This window comes from Monodon monoceros, unplaced genomic scaffold (assembly GCF_005190385.1).
Source record: "Monodon monoceros isolate NGI ecotype Baffin Bay Population unplaced genomic scaffold, NGI_Narwhal_1 Super_Scaffold_11, whole genome shotgun sequence".
In the NCBI taxonomy this organism is placed as follows: Eukaryota; Metazoa; Chordata; class Mammalia; order Artiodactyla; family Monodontidae; genus Monodon; species Monodon monoceros.
This window is the reverse complement of record NW_021703767.1, coordinates 132,122,653-132,128,104: the sequence shown is the minus strand read 5'-3', so window position 1 is coordinate 132,128,104 and position 5,452 is coordinate 132,122,653. Positions and strand designations below refer to the sequence as shown.

Here is a 5,452-nt window from a genome sequence, read left to right as displayed (position 1 = left end):
TATGATTCAGTCCACAATTCCTTTTGGACCCTAAAGAAGGGATTCAATAGAGAGTTGTCACTCTGTTTTGCAATTTTTTCTTGCTTGTCTTCAGGAAACAGTAGCTTGTTTCTTCCCTCCATGTTATGCAGACCATTTCTTTAAACCCCAAAAGAATAATAATTTTCATATAGTAAAAGACTTCTTTTAGAAAATGGAAAAAGGAATACGAGGCCACAGCAATGATGTTAATGGTTACTCTTCAATGCTTCTTTAGCTGCCATGATCAGTGGTGTCAAGCTGGATAATGGTTTGGCCAGTTTCAGGAAGGGATGTTGTAACAATTCTCTGGCTGAACTCCTTTTCCACATCCATCTCCAAACATTGATTTAAGAAATCGTGAAATATTGGGGAAAGTTTCTCTGGGTTTTGAAGTTCTGGGGTTCCATTAGTTACTATCAGGTACAAGGCCCTCAAAGGATTTTCACTGAGGTATGGAGGCTCTCCTTCTACCATCTCAATGACCATAATACCCAGAGACCAGATGTCTACTTTAGGGCCATAAGCTTTCCATGTAACCACCTCTGGTGCCATACAGTATGGCGTTCCAACCATAGTACTTCGCTTGCTCTACTCAGGAGTGATCTGGGCACAGAAACCAAAGTCAGTAAGTTTAACAGATCCTTCCATGCCCAAAGGCACATTGTCACTTCTGATGTCTCTATGGATCACTTGATTAGCATGTAAAAACTCCAATGCCTGTGAACACTCTCTGCATACAGCAGCAATCTGTGCTGCATCCATGCCGGTCTCTGTTACAACATCAGTAAGTGATCCCCCAGCGAGGTACTCCGTTACCACAAATAATTCATCTCCCACCAGGTAACTGTCTAAGAACTTAACTATGTTGAGATTGTTTAATTCTTTCATCACCAGAATCTCATTAATGATCAGTTCCTTCTTTGGCTGTTTCTGTAAATTAATCTTCTTAACAGCAACCTCTTGTCCCAATGCCACATCAGTAGCAGTGAAAATTGTGCCAGAAACCCCTTGCCCAATTTTTTCATATCTTGTATACTTTTTCTTAGGGTCACCTATGCTTACAATAGTTCTTAATTGCTCCATAATCTCTTCATCTGTCATTTTGGCCTTCTTTGTCTGTTCGTCTGAAGTCTTGGCACCACTGTCAACATTAGAACCACCAACTGGTGCAGGAAGAGGATCAGTTACAGACTGTGTATAAATTGATTTTGTATGATCTGGTCATGGGGCAATAACAGGAGGGGGAGTCTCATCATCATCACCATCATCTTCTGTTACTACTGCTGTTTCCGAACGCTTGGTACTCAGTGCTGGTGTTCCAGATGGGAAGCCATCTTTCTCAAGAGGAGTGAAGCTCAGATATTTCTGCTTCACTGTGTTGGAGTCATAGAACTTTAAGACATCCAGCACAGCCCAAGGATTCTTCTTTTGCTCTAGTTTTGTGATATTGGAGGTCTATCGAGCCCACTGTTCTGGCATGCCAGTGACTTCTCCAGTAACAGCATCAAAACCAACATGGATGGTGTGCTCAAAATCATATGGAGGAGAAATTTCTGGCCTTTCCTTCTCTTTCTTCTTACTTCATTTCTTTGTGCTTGAGAATATAGAGACGATTTTATTCCTGGGGTTTTTTTTCCCTCTGGAACAGAGGTCAAAGGTTTCAAGCTGTGATTGGCTGACACAGCGTCTTTGCCTCCAGTGCTAAAAATGGTACTGCTCATTTGCACGGGGTGGGGGGTCCTGGAGGCTTGTCTTCCAGTTCTCCGTTATCAGACATGATTCAGAATTATGATATGGCCCCAGGCGAGGAAAGGTCCCTGCCCCAGCGAGGAGCCTCCGGCCAAGCTCCCTGAGGGCTCAGGAGCCGTCCCCAAACTCTCACTCTCTTTACCCTCACACTGTCCTTAATCCATTAGAACCATGTATTCTTTAAGATTCACACTTTCATTTATTTACCATTAGATGAAAGTGTGTTGGGGAATGGAAAACTTATTCTTAAAGTATCTTCTTTCAAATTACTTGCAAGCCTCCTTAAGGAGGCATTAATGGGAGGTTGATGTAGAAACTGAGGAACAGAGAATCCAATTATATCACATCATTTATTGGAAAGTCGCTGGATTAATGCCCTGGGGAAGGTTTGTAATATAGTGGGCAATATCGTAGGTGTCCCAAATCAGTGCCAAGCTCCCTATCATCACATCAACCTTGAGAGTTGAACTGGCTTGCTCAAGTACATGGAGCCAAAGGTCAAGGTGAAACCAGAATCAAGGCTTCCTTTGGAGTCAAGACTTCTCCCAGTATTTTCTGTTGCTGTAAAATAATATAACAGATGTGGTTATCTCACACCCTGAGTCACTGCCAAGGAGAAAATGAAGCATGTGCAGTAGAAACATGCCTTAGGGAAGCAAGGTGGCTACACTTACACCTTCTGCAGAGAGGACTCAGCTGTTGGGTGGCTGCTATTTCTGGGCATTGTGATATCATTTCTACACAATATTCTGCTTAAAGTGCCTGAGACCGCGAAGTGATTTAGACACTGTGAGATTCTTGCTTAAGCTCTTTGATGAGTTTAAAGAGGGCTTGAGCTCACATTTTTACCCCAAGGCAAATTGCTCACAGGTCTTCATTTTACACGAAGCAGACTCTGGGGAGCTGAGTGACAGTCTGGCCTTGGAGATTTTCATTGAAGGGTTTGAAGCACATGTTTGAAGTACAGCCACGCGATGGACCTGGAATCAGGTTACCTGGGACAGAACTTGACTGTGCATGACTGTGTAGACCTGGGACGCTGCTTAAACCTTTCTGGGACCTTTTCATTTCCATCAACAAAATGAGCAGAGTAAGGCCTGCTTAGCTGGCTTTTCCTAGATTTGCGGTGAGGAACATGGAGATTAACACAGTTACTTACAAAGTAGCAATCAACTGAAAGTGAAAACTGAACCAATCAAATAAAAAATATAAAGTACAATATACACAACAAAATAACTGCTTTATTAATACACAGTGCAAAGTATTAGTGTTCCTCTATCTCCACAGATTCTGAGTTTCAAATTAGGGGGAATATGTTTTCACTTTTACATAGTGAATTTCTAAGAAGACTTATTTAACAAGCACTTAAAGAGTGCTTTTAAGTGCCAGGCATGGGTAAACTGTTTTACAATAATGGACTCATTTGATCCTTATCACAAGACTATGAGGTAGATGCTATTATTGCTCCCATTTTACAATTGGGGAAACTGAGAAGAGAAGCAACTTGCCCAAGTACGTGATCTGAGATTCAAACCTAGGCTGTCTGTCTCCAAGAATCCTTGCTTTTAACCCCACCGCACTCTGCTGAGGATGGCTGTGAGGTTAGTTAGATAGAAGATAAAGATGAGGTGTTCTCTGTTCCTGTTGGAACATCTCATTCAATGTGATTGCCATGTTGTTCTTATTTTTAAATATATGGGGTTTCTTAGAGTCAAAAATTAGAAATAGAATTGGGAGTGGATGATTTCCACGGAGGCCTTTGGAACTAAATCCAAGTCTAGGGGAGGGAAGTCTGGTGTTCTGCTTCTTCTGGGAACTTGTAAAATATTCTCAGGCTGGCCTGATTTTATCAGGCAGATGTGATTCTGAGACACTTGAATATTTCCTCATCTCACAGTGTTTATCAAGTCATCCAATGCTTGTATAAAAATACAAGCAAAATCATCCAGAAATGTTTATGTTCCACCAAATGAATTCAGTGTGTGAAACGGTGGTTCTACCCCATGCCCTATATGATTTTTCCTTTTATAGCCATATCTGGACAACTTTAAACAGATAAAGTCTGAGGTATATACTTCGGGCGTTTACAAAATTGTTCCTGAGTTGGGTCAGCAAGACCATAGTCCTTGCACAATTGAAAAAATATGGCAACATGTCCTTCTTTAGTTTTATAATTGGTCTGGGGAAGGACATAGTTCTGTGTGTGTGTGTTTTTTTAAATCAACTGTATTCAGGTATAATGAATATACAATATGATGCACTCATTTTAACTGTATGAAGACATAATTTTAATTATGAGGTATCTTTCTCTCTCTAGGTACATATCTAAAATGGAGACATAGAAGACATTTTGGGGGATCATCTTCCTTGCAGCTGGTTTTGGCTTCATCAAGTCACAGAGAATTGGTAACGCGTTGGGTTCTTTAAGCCAAAAATGATGATCTTGCCAGGAATAGAGTGGTAGTGACAATATTAAAAGAAAATATTACAGGAGTTTCATACTTAACAAAAGGGAAATGATTCTTTGAAGGAGAATTTAGAATCTGAAAGCTTTTAGTTAATAGTGGGCTCTTGATATTTTTCAAAGCTTAACCTCAAATGATGAAAAATAAATATTAAAAGATGCTATCCTTCTGAATGTGTTACCAAGCTCTCAAATGCTTTTGTAAATGTGGGCCTATTCTATTGACTCTGCATTTTTCTTGTCTTCTTTGGCTGTGCTCTTCCACAGGGAAATTGTCATCACAAGGTGAATAGTTTCCCTGAGTGCTAAGGACACTTCTGCAATTTTTTTTGCAGTCATTTTAACTTTGGGGACTTTTCAAGATGAAATCATCAAAAGAAGATTGTATGAGTAGCCTGAAGCTCCCACTGAGACAATATTGAATTTTAAATGTTCAAAAGTGTTTACACAGGCTGTTATTTGTTGGGAAAAAACATGAAGTCTCTAAATTTCCCTTCGGCTCTGACTCCTCTCATGTGAACAGAAGCTGTGACAGTGAATCTTCTCCTGCTTCAAACACTTTCTAAAATGACAAAAATCTAGTCGTTCAGAAAGTAACAATGTATGAAAATGTAATATATCTCTCAAGTTTCATGTGATGAAACCATATCTTTGCCTGAAATACATTCTATAGCTGTGAGGTTTCTCCTGATTGGAAAGAACAGGGAAACACTTCCTGGTCTGTGTTTGATCTCTTCTGAAAGAGCTTTCAAGGGGACAAAGCAGGTGGCCATCCCTGGAGCACTCACTGGACCCTCTCCTCTCAAGAGGATTGCATTTGGAGGGCCAAAGGGAAGGGAAGCTTAAAGGTCCTCAAGCTCATTGATTATCGTCCTTTTCAATAATCCTGACTTCACTTGGCTTTATGATTGAGATTAGGCCAACTTTCCAGAAGTGGGATTTAGGAATCTAGAAGTGACTGTCCCTTCAGGATTTACTGTCCCTGAAGTACAACAACCTTCTCCAACCCTTTTCCACCTAAACTCTCATGTGGTCTTTGCCTTTCTGTAACATGGGCTTTCAATTTAATCTTCTTTATGGCAGTCCAGGGTATGGGCTAGATGTCAAGGGACCTGGTTTCTAATGCTGGCTCTTCGAACAGATTTACACGTGTTACTTTGCCTTTCTAGGTCTTATTTTCCTTATCTGTGAGATAGGTGAATCGAACTCATTCTATAC

General features: G+C 40.5%; 1 pseudogene; it reads right to left on the bottom strand.

Moving 5' to 3' along the window:
• Positions 1 to 227: 227 nt before the first annotated feature.
• LOC114891005 lies at positions 228 to 1,798 on the bottom strand (annotated as a pseudogene).
• Positions 1,799 to 5,452: the final 3,654 nt, after the last annotated feature.